The sequence below is a fragment of the Limulus polyphemus genome, unplaced genomic scaffold (genome assembly GCF_000517525.1).
Source record: "Limulus polyphemus unplaced genomic scaffold, Limulus_polyphemus-2.1.2 Scaffold7254, whole genome shotgun sequence".
Lineage (NCBI taxonomy): Eukaryota > Metazoa > Arthropoda > Merostomata > Xiphosura > Limulidae > Limulus > Limulus polyphemus.
Window position 1 is genome coordinate 7,126 of NW_013672864.1, and position 15,599 is coordinate 22,724.

A 15,599-nucleotide genomic window follows, 5' to 3' on the forward strand; every position below is an offset into this window, starting at 1 on the left:
CTGTATATACATGTACTACAGTAAGCATATACTTATATAACTCATAAAAATGGTTCTGTATATACATGTACTACAGCAAGCATATAGTTATATAACTCATAAAATGGTTCTGTATATACATGTACTACAGTAAGCATATAGTTATATAACTCATAAAATGGTTCTGTTTATTAATGTACTACAGTAAGTATATATTTATATACCTCATAAAGATGGTTCTGTTCATACATGTACTACAGTAAGTATATATTTACATAACTCATAAAGATGGTTCTGTATATACATGTACTACAGTAAGCATATATTTATATACCTCATAAAGATGGTTCTGTTCATACATGTACTACAGTAAGTATATATTTACATAACTCATAAAGATGGTTCTGTATATACATGTACTACAGTAAACATATATTTATATACCTCATAAAGATGGTTCTGTCCATACATGTACTACAGTAATATGTATTTATAAAATGTACAAATACTAGTCCATACTTTTGTCCTTGTGTAACAAAAAAAAAACATTTCTACAAGGGTGGACGACCATTGTTAGTTTACAGAAGACGACACGTTATTAGAAACATACAGTTCTAGTGTAATCAAAAGGGAACTTTACGACATTACGACAGGCTATAGATCAGTCTCTGGAGATTAAGGCTTATCTGTAGAATTATATCTCTGCTTTAGTGAGGTACCTGGAGTCTTTCCGCCCTCCTTGGGGCCAGGTAGACTCGACGCTTCAACAATTACTAGAGTATAATAACGTTCTACAGTCTAGCAACCCTATAACAGTATTACTCGGGAAGCTTTCACTGTTAACAATTCCTCTCGCAGGTCTAGTGGCGCCGACAGGTGGATGATGGCGCCGATAAATGGAGTATTATCATCAAGAGAGAATGGCCAAGTGAGTGAACACCACATTTCTTAGGCCCCACCTTCCCGAATAACTGCGGGAGGTGTGTGGAAACAGTGCAGAGACTTGTTAACAGGACCAGTTTTGTTTTGTTTGTTCTGTCTCGGAGACTGTATCAATATCTAGAAAAAAGGTAGCTTTAGACAAGGTCTCCTAATATCTTATGGAGCGAAGTGTTAATACCTAGTTGTGTTATATACATATATATATATATATATATAAATAAGTCACGAGTGGAATATGAAGAGCACTGTTGGAATTATTCATGAGAGGTTAGCTTAAGAATGTGAACATAATTTGTCAAAAGGGGCGGTTAGTAAAACACAACTTATCACTAGTGAGCAGTAACCTATTATTTGTTAGTGGTGGGTGAGAAATAGAACCATTATTTGTTAGTAATGGGTGAGAAATAGAACCATTATTTGTTAGTGATGGAGAACCATTATTTGTTAGTGGTGGGTGAGAAATATAACTATTATTTGTTAGCGATGGGTGAGAAATGGAACCATTATTTGTTAGTAATGAGTGAGAAATGGAACCATTATTTGTTAGTAATGGATGAGAAATGGGACTATTATTTGCTACTAATGGGTGAGAAATGAAACCATTATTTGTTAGTAATGGGTCAAAAATGAATTCATTATTTGTTAGTAATGGGTGAGAAATGAAACCATTATTTGTTAGTAATGGGTGAGAAATGAAACCATTATTTGTTAGTAATGGGTGAGAAATTAAACCATTATTTGTTAGTAATGAGTGAGAAATGGAACCATTATTTGTTAGTGATGGTTCAGAAATGGGACTATTATTTGCTACTAATGGGTGAGAAATGAAACCATTATTTGTTAGTAATGGGTCAAAAATGAATTCATTATTTGTTAGTAATGGGTGAGAAATGGAACCATTATTTGTTAGTAATGGGTGAGAAATGAAACCATTATTTGTTAGTAATGGGTGAGAAATTAAACCATTATTTGTTAGTAATGAGTGAGAAATGGAACCATTATTTGTTAGTGATGGTTCAGAAATAGAACTATTATTTGTTAGCGATGGGTGGGAAATAGAACCATTATTTGTTAGTGATGGGTAAGAAATAGAACCATTATTTGTTAGTAATGGGCGAGAAATGGAACCATTATTTGTTAGTGATGGGTGAGAAATGGAACCATTATTTGTTAGTAATGGGTGAGAAATGGAACCATTATTTGTTAGTAATGGATGAGAAATGGGACCATTATTTGCTACTAATGGGTGAGAAATGAAACCATTATTTGTTAGTAATGGGTCAAAAATGAATTCATTATTTGTTAGTAATGGGTGAGAAATGGAACTATTATTTGTTAGTAATGGGTGAGAAATGGAACCATTATTTGTTAGTAATGGGTGAGAAATGGGACCATTATTTGCTACTAATGGGTGAGAAATGGAACCATTATTTGTTAGTGATGGTTCAGAAATAGAACTATTATTTGTCAGCGATGGGTGGGAAATAGAACCATTATTTGTTAATGATGGGTAAGAAATAGAACCATTATTTGTTAGTAATGGGCGAGAAATGGAACCATTATTTGTTAGTAATGGGTGAGAAATGGAATCATTATTTGTTAGTAATGGGTGAGAAATGGAACCATTATTTGTTTGTAATGGGTGAGAAATGGAACCATTATTTGTTAGTAATGGGTGAGAAATGGGACCATTATTTGTAAGTAATGGGTGAGAAATTAAGTCATTATTTGTCAACAGCGGATAAGAAATAGAACCATTATTTTTCGGCAGTGGGGAGAAGTAAATGATTATTTATCAGTAATTGGTAAGCCTTAGAACCTTTATTTTGTGAGTTGTGGATAAAGAATGATAAGTGGGTGAGATAAACGATTATTTATAGGTAGTGGATGAGAAGTAGAAGTTTTATTTGTCAGCAGTAGGTGAGCAGTAAATTATTATTTTTCAGCAGTAGATGAGGAGTAAATTATTATTTGTCAGCAGAGGGTGGATAATGAAATCAAAATTTGTAAGTAATAGGTGAAGGGTATAAGTATTACTTGTGAACAGTGGATGAGGAGTGGGAAGTGAAAAGCACTGTTGGAATTATTCATGAGAGGTTAGCTTGGGAATATGATCATAATTTGTCAGAAGTGGCGGTTAATAAAACATAACTTATCACAAGTGAGCAGTAACCTATTATTTGTTAGGGATGGGTGAGAAATAGTAGAGAGTAGTGGACTGTTGTTTATCATTAGCGGCAGAGAAATAGAACATTATTTGCTAAGAAGCAGAGCCACAGAACCAAAACCTGCTGACATGGCGGTAGTTGAACCGTGATGAGACTATGAGGACAAGTATAACTAGTTATCAGTTGAAAATAATTATTTGATTTGGATTGTGTAACTTGGAGTGAATTGGAAATACTTAAAGAAGGATTACTTGGTTTGATGTGGTTACCTTGAGGTGAAGTGGAAACATTACATGTAAAGGTTACTTAATTTGATGTGAAGTGGAAACACTAAAGATAATGATTACTTGGTTTGGTGTGGTTATCTTGGGGTGACGGTGATATAATAAAAGAAGGATTATTAGGTTTGGTATGTGTATCTTGGGTGACGGTGATATAATAAAAGAAGGATTATTAGGTTTGGTATGTGTATCTTGGGTGACGGTGATATAATAAACGAAGGATTATTAGGTTTGGTATGTGTATCTTGGGTGACGGTGATATAATAAAAGAAGGATTATTAGGTTTGGTATGTGTATCTTGGGTGACGGTGATATAATAAACGAAGGATTATTAGGTTTGGTATGGGTATCTAAGATTTACTGGAAAGTAGTAGAAGAAAGATTATTTGGTTGTAGGTTCTTTTCTTAAGGCTTGGAACCATATATTTGACGAAGGTTCTTCTTCTTGCCGTTCATTGTTGACTTGAGATAACGAAGATTTAATGCTCTTTCTTTCGTGTGTGCACAAGCTTTTGTTTCTGGTTGTGTAGACGTGCCGGTTTTTACTGTTAAATTTATCACTGTTAAATTTTTTACACGTATCTAGTTCTAAAAGTTGGTAATTGAGAGAAACTATTTCTTGCTTTTTGGATACTCCATGAAGAAAGAAAAATATTTTAACTATCGCTAAATAATGGGATTTCTAAGATTTCACGTCGACGTTCTCTCTAGTTTGCCAATGTAACAAAAAACAAACTCTCTGGGGTAAGATTTTTACGTGAGATAAAACAGCAGTCTTGGACTATATTCAAGACGCTTAATTAGCTCACTCAAAATAAACGAAACGCTTGAGAAGATATCAATGAACATGTGAATATATGCAGATTCCAGAATAAATGAGGATAAAAGTCGTTCCCTAATGGGAAACGCCTTACCAGCAACAAATTCACGGTTACTATTCTGGTGATGAATCATATGTGGTATTCTAAGTGATTTATTTAAGAAACAAATCTGACATGCGTGTGTGTTTCTACAGGGTAAAGAGTGACTTATTTGTGTCTATACTGTACAGAGTAATGAGTGACTTGTTTGTGTATATATATTGGGCAGATTAATAAGTGACTTGTTTGTGACTACACTGTGCAGAGTAATGAGTGACTTGTTTGTGATTATACTGTACAGAGTAAAGAGTGGCTTGTTTGTGATTATACTGTACAGAGTAATGAGTGACTTGTTTGTGTATATACTGTACAGAGTAATGAGTTACTTGTTTGTGTATATATTGTGCAGAGTAAAAGGTGACTTGTTTGTGTCTATACTGTACAGAGTAAAAGGTGACTTGTTTGTGAGTATACTGTACAGAGTAAAGAGTGGCTTGCTTGTGTTTATACTGTACAGAGTAAAAGGTGACTTGTTTGTGTCTATACTGTACAGAGTAATGAGTGACTTGTTTGTGTATATATTGTGCAGAGTAATAAGTGACTTGTTTGTGACTACACTATGTAGAGTAATGAGTGACTTGTTTGTGAGTATACTGTACAGAGTAAAGAGTGGCTTGTTTGTGTTTATACTGTACAGAGTAAAAGGTGACTTGTTTGTGTCTATACTGTACAGAGTAATGAGTTACTTGTTTGTGTATATATGTACAGAGTAAAAGGTGACTTGTTTGTGTTTATACTGTACAGAGTAAAAGGTGACTTGTTTGTGTCTATACTGTACAGAGTAATGAGTGCCTTGTTTGTGATTATACTGTGCAGCGTAAAGAGTGAATTGTTTGTGTCTATACTGTGTAGAATAAAGAGGGACTTTTTTTGTGTCTATACTGTGCAGAGTAAAAAAGGACTTTTTTGTGTCTGTACTGTGCAGAGTAAAAAGTGGCTTGTCTGTGTCTATACTGTGCAGAGTAATGAGTGACTTGTTTGTGATTATACTGTGCAGAGTAAAGAGTGAATTGTTTGTGTCTATACTGTGTATAGTAAAGAGGGACTTTTTTTGTGTCTATACTGTACAGAGTAAAGAGTGGATTGTTTGTGTCTATACTGTACAGAGTAAAGAGTGGCTTGTTTGTATTTATGTACCTATACACCGCAGGGTAAATATTACTTGTTTGTATGTATATTCTTCAGGGTAAAAAGCGTTTTCCTGTATCTATACTCTGCAGGATTCAGAGAAACTTATTTGTATCTATACTGTTAAGAGTAAAAGAAAAATAGTTTTCTGTTTTTTACAGGAAAAAGAGTACCTTGTTTGAATCTACACTTTGCAGGGTAAAAATTTATTTTTCTATATGTATTCCATGAAGGTCCAGTTATGATTTGTATTTTTACCTATATTCTGTAGGGAAAAGAATGTTTTGATATTTTCTTATATCTATACTTTGGAGAGTAACGAGCATTTTCCCTATAAATATATAAAGAGTGACAACATATTTTAATCTATCTCTGCACGGTATGGAGTGACCTGTTTATATATATACACTAAGCAGGATGTAGACTGATTTGTGTCTATACTCTGCAGGGTAAAGAGGGACTTGTTTCTGCATTTAGCAGGTTAAAGAGAGACTTGTGTCTGTACTGTGCAGGGTAAGGAGTGACTTGTGTCTGTACTGAGCAGAGTAAAGAGAGACTTGTGTCTGTATTCTTCAGGGTAAAGAGTGACTTGTGTCTATATTCTTCAGGGTAAGGAGTGACTTGTGTCTGTACTGTGCAGGGTAAAGAGTGACTTGTGTCTGTACTGAGCAGAGTAAAGAGAGACTTGTGTCTGTATTCTTCAGGGTAAAGAGTGACTTGTGTCTATATTCTTCAGGGTAAAGAGTGACTTGTGTCTGTATCCTTCAGGGTAAAGAGTGACTTGTGTCTATATTTTTCAGGGTAAAGAGTGACTTGTGTCTGTATTCTTCAGGGTAAAGAGAGACTTGTGTCTGTATTCTTCAGGGTAAAGAGTGACTTGTCTCTATATTCTTCAGGGTAAAGAGTGACTTGTGTCTGTATTCTTCAGGGTAAAGAGTGACTTGTGTCTATATTCTTCAGGGTAAAGAGTGATTTGTGTCTATACTCTGCATTGTAAAGAGAGACTTGTGTCTGTACTGTGCAGGGTAAGGAGTGACTTGTGTCCATACTAAGCAAGGTAAAGAGTGGCTTTTATCTGTACTCTCCATGGTAAGAAGTGACTTGCCTGTTTCTTTCTTTCTTTCTGGTGGTATTGTATAGTATAGGTTGACTTGTCAGTGTCTTTACTGGGTTAGAGAGTATCTTGTCTGTTTGTTTATTCTGCTGTTATCATATGGTATTGTGTGGTTTATCTGTGTTTACTCTACATGGTATAGTTGGCTTGTTTCTTTGCTCTATTGGGTTAAAGAGTGACTTGTCTGTTTCCTTATTCTTCTGAGAATTGTGTGAGTTATTTGTGTGTTTACTCTGCATGTTGTAGGTTGACTTGAATCTTTCCTCTGGTGTGTTAACGAGTATTTTATCTCTTTATGTATTCTTCCTCGTATTGTGTGATTTATCTGTGTGTTTACTCTGCATGGTATAGGTTGACTTGTCTGTGTGTTTCCTCTGAAGGATATGAATTAATTGTTTATTAAATTCCGTCCACGATGAAATATCTTGTAGTATAGTCATAGATAGTCTAATGGCTAGTTAGCGCGTCGTGCTGTATTTTGTAGAGTTTAAGATTCGAGACGTGATGCCGCTAGACATGGTCCAATATAAATCATGTTATTCTGTTACAGGAACCAGAAAAAAACGTCTACATCTGGTCAGTAGTTTTAACTTAGAGAAAGCTGTACCCGAACCTCAGAGGTCTCTGACCTGACCGTTTAGTCCACGTCTCATAAGGTGAGCTCAGTTTATAAGTTCCTTTTCGAATTTCCTGTATATGACATACTCTAAAGCATTGATTAAATGTAAATCGAAACTAAAACCTAATCCGTAGCATTCAATGAAACTCTCGTAGACTATTCCACAATCATACAAGAATTATTACGCATACTTGTTTAAGATATGGCCAAAGTCAACCACTTTCCGCATCATGAAACGAGAACTTGATGACTATATTATGGTGACAGCCTACAGCACTTGATCACGCTGCACGTGCAGTATCCACGAGGAATTGGCAACTGTTTCCATGGAAACTGTTGTAATAGATGGCTTAAGTGCGACTCTTTCACTGTAGGAAATCTGACGTTGAGTCTTTTCGTTAGAAAGAGTCGGAGGCGGGTAATAATTGTGCCTGTGGACTCCCAAGTTCCCATGGATACCGACAGAAGTAGCCGCCATTATGATATCCTGAAATCCGAGATTAATCAGTTCTCGGACGAAACCTGAGAGAAATTGTTAATTGTTTATATAAAATAGCCTTCTTAGTTTAGAATTAGTTAACTAAAACACTATGTTAATTTGACCTTGAAAAATTGTCTTCACAGCTCATTTCACAATGGCTTGGGAGTGAATTTTTGAACAGTTTTATAGCTTGTTTTATATAACAGTTAGTCACTGTAGAGAAATCACCATATTGGGCTTGATACTTAAAACTGATATTATCTAGCTCTGAGATACATCTTCAGGTTCTATGGCAGTTTTGGAATGTTCTCACAGAAGTTTTATATATTATTTTTGTTTGTCACGTTGTTTGGCCTAGTGGTTAGCTTACCAGGTGTCGGATCACTATGTCCAAGGTTCAAGTATCGACATAACGCTCAACATTCTCAACTCTAGGGACATTATAAACTTTGTATTCAATCCCGTTACCTAGTTACGAGTTACCGCTTGTTTGTCATTCATATAATGACCAGCATGGAAACTAACAATCGTACGTAGCGTAATTAGAACCAATAGGATTCTATACAGGTATGTTAACTGTATAATCTGATACAACTGTAGAAAGTAGTTAATAAACTTAGCAAGTAGTTCAAAACGCAAAAATATTTTACACACCACACAAACACTGTAAAAGCCACAACATCATTGTCGGCGAAACCAAACCAAACACTATCATAACCACAGGATCTTTGTTGGTGAAACCAAATCTAACACTCATTACAACAGGACCATTACTGATGAAACCAGATGATACAGATCAAATACTAACATAAACCTCAGGACCATTACTGGTGAAACCAGATGACACAGATCAAACACTTTCATAAAAACAGTACCATTGTTGACGAAACCAAATCAAACACTATCATAACCACAGGACCATTGTTGACGAAACCAAATCTAACACTATCATAACCACAGGATCTTTGTTGGCGAAACCAAATCTAGCACTATCATAACCACAGGATCTTTGTTGGCGAAACCAAATCAAACACTATCATAACCACAGGATCTTTGTTGGTGAAACCAAATCTAACACTCATTACAACAGGACCATTACTGATGAAACCAGATGATACAGATCAAATACTAACATAAAAACAGGACCATTGTTGACGAAATCAAATCAAACACTGTCATAACCACCGGGCCATTACTGATGAAACCAGAACAAACACTAACATAATCACAAAAACATTGCTGATGAAACCAGATCAAATACTAATATTGCTAAAGGGTCATTAATGGTGAAACCATATCATACAAACGTATGTCGAATCATTAAATCTAATTTTTACAAGATGAAATCATTAAATCTCACCTCTTATAGGAATTATCGTTAAAAGTGTGGCATCCACCCAGTTGTTTAATATATATAACCATGAGAAGTCTTTACGAACTCCTTGCTGATGATGCTAACTGAATAAGACTACTGTATACATGTCTGGCGTGTTATGTACCCGATAGACATTTGGAATTAAAGTAAAGGAAAATCTTCCCCAAACTATAGTATGCCTAACTTAATTCTACTCAATTAGTATTTTCAACCAGGGAGAGGGTTGTAATGCAATTACAAAGTTACTTCTTTACTAGACTATTACATTAGAACCTGCTACCACTAGAGACCGATTATGGCCTAGTGGTTAGCGTGCTCGGACTGTAAATTAGAAGATTCATGGTTCAAGTCCCATTGCCGCCAAATCTCACTCCACACTTGGTATTTGTATTATATTGGCAGTGAGATTCCACAGTTTGATGTAGTTGTTTCCCTTCTAGTCTATCAGTTCAAACTTAGGGACGGTTATATGTAAATAGCTCAGTGCAAAACTTGTGAAACAAAATGATTGATGGAACATTGTAACGTTCTTCAATTTATAAACTAGATGGCACACTACAAAGGAATGCGCGTGCTTCAATGACAAACTTCATCAAAATTCACGTGAACTGCTAAAAAACGTGTTTGCTTGACAGAGGGAAACCGTGTAAATGTGTCAAGACCCTATCCTTATCTGCTTATGTCAACTATTCTGCGTATTTATTTTTCTACGCTTGACTTGGATTATAAATATGTCTGTAATTTTCTAAACAATTTTCCCTAGAGAGAGAGAGAATAGCCAGTGTTGCAACAGCCAATCATAGGAGAGATATGATGATGACTAGGCGAAACCACTTGAAATCACTGTTCCATAAAAAGCCTTTCACACCAGTTCAAACCTTTGTTCTCTTTCGATCCAGAGGAGTGATTTCTGTTTCATGGAACATTAAGCCCATTCCATTATCCTGTTTTCTAGTGTTTCAGGCTAAGACAGTGAATATTATAAACCTACACCTTCCTTGGTGTTCTTTCTTTCTTTTTTAGCTACATGATTCATATCCGTTTACTGGCTGTCTTCGGGTTCTTGGATAAGATCGTTTCCGTCACCTGTGTTCGTTGGCTGGTACCTGTAAGCTACGAAGGCACGTGCTAGAACTTTGGTACCGCCATACCGTAACTTCAAGTCGTAACTAAGCAACAAGGACTGCAATTACATTACAGTAGCCAGTGTAAATAAATAAAGAAAATAGGAATATCTAAACTCCTTAAAAATTAAAACGTATGTAAATTAACCACGACCTTCAATGTTCAACTAATCAGATGATTTAGTGCGTAAACTAATCAGTTCATTCAGAGTGTTAAAAATTAGATGATTTAGTGTATAACTAATCAGTTCATTCAGAGTGTTAACAAATCAGCTGGGATATTGTGTAAGTAATACGCTTGTCCAGAGATTATTTACACACTGAACCATCTGATTTGTTAACAACGCTTGTCCAGAGTGTTAACAAATCAGATGGTTCAGTGTGTAAATTAATCAGTTCATTCAGAGGGTTAACAAATCAGCTGGTTTATTGTGTAAGTAATACGCTTGTCCAGAGTGTTAACAAATCAGATGGTTTAGTGTGTAAATTAATCAGTTAATTCAGAGTGTTAACAAATCAGCTGGGATATTGTGTAAATAATACGCTTGTTCAGAGTGCTAACAAATCAGATGGTTCAATGTGTAAATAATACGCTTGTCCAGAGTGTTAACAAATCAGATGGTTCAGTGTGTAAATAATACGCTTGTCCAGAGTGTTAACAAATCAGATGGTTCAGTGTGTAAATAATTAATTTTATGTTATGAAATATTGAAATATACGTGAAATGTTGAAATAAGAGTTAATTTCAGAAATAGATATGAAATTATAGACATGAGACATAATTTGTGAGTATGTTAGATATATATATTCCTATACTTCTCTGCTTCAGTTAAGATTATTTTTCTTCTCCATTAAACTACGCGTGTACAGATCATATACACAGTTAGTGAAGTTTCGTTTTCTTTTATCGTGATGCCATAGTTACAAATATAACCTATATGAAAGAAGATCCTTGGTGCTCGAGTTGTTTCCCACCAACATCTGTATCTGTGCCGTTTTTTGTGACTTTACTAATCGGTGTCTTAGGGTTGACTTTGCTTTTTTTTAGCTTACTTCCACTCCTCACCATCACACCTGGGCTCGGTTTTCTTTATTCCTGGCGACTAACTTTACGGTTTTGGAGCATGAATAAGGTAACTCAAGCGCGGAGTTACAACAAAACACTCAGTCAGCGGCTCCTGGTGGGAAGAAATCTCACGCTCCCCTTGTATCTCCATCGCTATACCAGCTGTACGTTCTCCTTTCTGTCAATATAATTATAACGTGTGCTATCACGCACTGAGTGCAATAGCTTAATCACCTGAAATTAATATGTTATTCATTGTACCGTAAAAGTGGGTTTATTAATATAGTAACCCTGTACGATCGGCCCTTGCTCCGAGGCTTATCATAACTAATAAAACACCCATAGTGGGGTGTGACCAAAATAACTTTAGGAAGGACGTAGGAACACAGACAAAAGCAATAAAAAAAAGAGACAATCTTAAACCCGAGCGGTTTCGGAAAGTCGGTTTTACTTCTTACACATGATTTGATCTTCTGTTTTATACTTTAACCCTCAAATTACTGACTTTCTTTTATATTTACTTTTGTTCTACTGATGTGTGTGTATATCTGTCGTTTGATTTTAAGATAACTACACATCTAGTTGGGAATGTGACGTAAATCATATATTAGAACTTTTTTGATGTGAGCTTGTATTTTACTGTGACGTAAATCATGTATTAGAACTTACATGATCCAGTCTTGTATTTTACTGTGAAGTAAATCATATATTAGAACTTCTTTGATCTGGGCTTGTATTTTACTGTGACGTAAATGATATTAGAACTTCTTTGATCTGGGCTTGTATTTTACTGTGACGTAAATCATATATTAGAATTTCTTTGATCTGGGCTTGTATTTTACTGTGACGTAAATGATATTAGAACTTCTTTGATCTGGGCTTGTATTTTACTGTGACGTAAATCATATATTAGAACTTCTTTGATTTGGGCTTGTATTTACTTTGACGTAAATCATATACTAGAACTTACATGATCCAGTCTTGTATTTTACTGTGACGTAAATCATATATTAGAACTTCTTTGATCTGGGCTTGTATTTTATTGTGACGTAAATGATATTACAACTTACATGATCCAGTCTTGTATTTTGCTGTGACGTACATTATATAAGACCTTAGTTGACCAGGTCTTATTACTGACTGTGCTGATTGGAAATCCAACCGGTTAATGTGATAAGTGAAGCATATGACAGCAAAAAGAAAAACTCGTCTTATTTTAAAAAGTGACAAGAGAAAGATTTCGGCTCTCTGTCTTTTTCTTCTTCTTTTGAGAAATTATGTCATAGTTTCACTGAAAACAAATTAATTTTGTTTTCGGATTAATTGAACTTGTTGCCTTAAATTATCAAACACTCACTGACGAGTAAGAGATATATCATTTCCTCGTGACGTCATGCCCCTAAAGAGTATCCGAACAATCTTCCAGTCAGTAAACACATAATGGTCCTACTATATTATCAACTAAAAATTCAATTTTGAAGGCTGCCGACAAGAGATCGTAAAAGTTATCTATACTCTGGTTGTCAGTTTGAAGTCAATAATACTACCATGTCCCTCTCACAACATACCAGATGTTGCCCAGGTTAAGTCGTTAAACAGGTACCGCCCACGACCACGTGATTGACGGCTCTGTCAGTGAGTACAAAGAAGAAAACTGTAATAGTTACTCTAAAACTCACTTTAATGGAAGTAAGATATTTTACTGTAATATGTGTAAGTGATATTAGGACTTGTTCTTTACTGCGTTTTATGTATATGATGTGAATCCGTGACTCTGTTGGTTTTATCTCCCTAAAATTCATGGTTCTGTTTCTACATGGTGTCTGTTTTACCTCGTTGTATATGTTTCTGATATAACAGTTATCATGTTAACAATCAACCGACCTTGAGATCATGTGAATCCTTCTGAAATAACAATTATCATGTCAACAATCAACTGAACATGAGATCATGTGAATCCTTCTGATATAACAATTATCATGTCAACAATCAACTGAACATGAGATCATGTGAATCCTTCTGATATAACAATTATCATGTCAACAATCAACTGAACATGAGATCATGTGAATCCTTCTGATATAACAATTATCATGTTAACAACCAATTGAACATGATTATCATGTTAACAACCAATTGAACATGATATCATGTGAATCCTTCTGATATAACAATTATCATGTTACCAATCAATTGAACATGGGATCATGTGAATCTTTCTGATGTAACAATTATCATGTTAACAATCAACTGAACATGGGATCATGTGAATCTTTCTGATGTAACAATTATCATGTTAACAATCAATTGAACATGGGATCATATGAATCCTTCTGATATAACAATTATGAAAAACAACTGATCGTGATATCATGTGAATCTTTCTGATATAACAATTATCATGTTAAAAATCAATTAAACATGGGATCATGTGAATCTTTCTGATATAACAATTATCATGTTAACAATCAATTGAACATGTGATCATGTTAATCCTTCTTATATAACAATTATCAAAAATCAACTGCTCATGATATCATGTGAATCTTTTTTGGTATAACAGATATCATGTTAACAATCAATTGAACATGAGATCATGTGAATCTTGCTGATATCACAGATTTTGTGTTAAAGTTTTTCCTGATTTTGTCTTACAGAACCCTATAACGACATTTGAATCACACACGAAAAAAAATCTTAAAAGAAAAAAAAAGTTCATCATTTGTTCAGTTAATTCCGCTAGTGCTGGGATCCTTATATATATATCACACACTTCTCATTCTGCCCGAATCGCCAATGCACTGAGATACGATTGGGAATGCGATGACGTAAGCAACTGTTTGCTCACTATTCGGTACGAAACAAGACATTGTCCTGTGTCATGAATTTTCAGCATCAATACAGTTTAGTTTTACTTCTGGTAAATTCAGTAAGAGGGCCAGAAAGAAACAAAAATGAAAATAAGTTTATCTCTTAGCATGTGACCTGGTGTGAAGCTCCGGATGGTTCAGCTTGAGAGCACATGTCACTAAAATTAGGGGATCGATCCATGGGGTCGGCACAGTACATCAGAGCCCATAACGCAACTTCGTGTTTAAACAAACTTTGTTTAGTATCTACTTCTGTTAACAATATTCGACCTTTCTAAAAAAAAAAAGATTATACTCTTTGTGGATATTGAACATATACATACCAGGGACGACATAGCTTATGAATATAAACAAATAAACAGTCCATTCAATAATAGTATGACATCAAACAGTTCAGTCAAAAAAAGAGATCTGAGATGGTTTTTCTTGTGCAGCAAACCAACAAAAAAGGCATAACAATATGAGGAATTAGTCACGTGACCATGGCAGCTGTCCATTTTAAACCGTTAGCGAACGGTAAAAACTCTCAGGTGTCCGAGAAGTGTGACCATGTGGCTCTGCTTTACGTGGTTTAAAAAATGTCCACATTGCGTACAAGCTGTTAGAGCCCTGCGTTCGTTTTTCATTCTTTCTTGAGGACCACACCTGGCAGAATCGGAGAGCTTTGTTCCCGTGCCCACGTGCCACTATCACTAAATATATACAAGGCCATCTTGTGACCACTCCAGAGGCGACGTCATGAACAGAGCAGAGGTTATTTTGGAACATATGTTACATATGCAGGATCTCTCATCGGTCACATGATTAAACCTGGTTATGTAAAAGGACAAGCAGACAATAGGATTGATCAGTTTACTTTTTATTCATCTAATCCCAATCTATGAGAAACAAGGAGTTATATAACAAATATATTAGGATATACTGCTCGTTTAAAACAAATATATTAGGATATACTGCTCGTTCAAAAAGAGCAAAACAATTTTATTCGATTTGGCCAACTACCGCTCCCTTTGATCACACTATCATATATTACTAATAATTGTTGGAGATGGCTTGAATGGGTAATGAAGAAACACTTTAACTTGTGTTAAACTTATATTAAAGTTTTTCTTCATTACCCATTCAAGCCGTCTCCAACCATTATTCGTCTCAAATTGGGTTCCTCGTCATCGAATTATTATATATATTACTAAGTTGAACAGTCCATCATATTTTACTTGGTTTGATAACCCACCACTCCCTGTCTACTAACTACATATTTTACTTGGTTTGGTAACCCACCACTCCATGTCTACTAACTATACATTTTACTTGGTTTGGAAACTCATCACTCCCTGTCTACTACGTACACATTTCACTTGGTTTGGTAACCCACCACTCCATGTCTACTAACTATACATTTTACTTGGTTTGGAAACTCATCACTCCCTGTCTACTACGTACACATTTCACTTGGTTTGGTAACCCACCACTCCATGTCTACTAACTATACATTTTACTTGGTTTGGAAACTCATCACTCCCTGTCTACTA

General features: G+C 35.2%; 1 long non-coding RNA gene across 3 annotated transcripts in view; it reads left to right on the plus strand.

The window, feature by feature from the left end:
• The window catches only part of LOC111089748, a 14,577-nt gene extending 4,152 nt beyond the window's left edge, over positions 1-10,425 (plus strand). The window contains exons 1-3 of one of the 3 annotated variants that reach the window (XR_002613959.1): positions 779-907; positions 7,083-7,188; positions 10,031-10,425. This is a non-coding gene — a long non-coding RNA (uncharacterized LOC111089748). Of the gene's footprint in view, positions 1-778; positions 908-929; positions 1,050-7,082; positions 7,189-10,030 lie in introns of those variants that run through there. The other 2 variants (XR_002613958.1, XR_002613960.1) reach the window with 2 other exon arrangements.
• Positions 10,426-15,599: the final 5,174 nt, after the last annotated feature.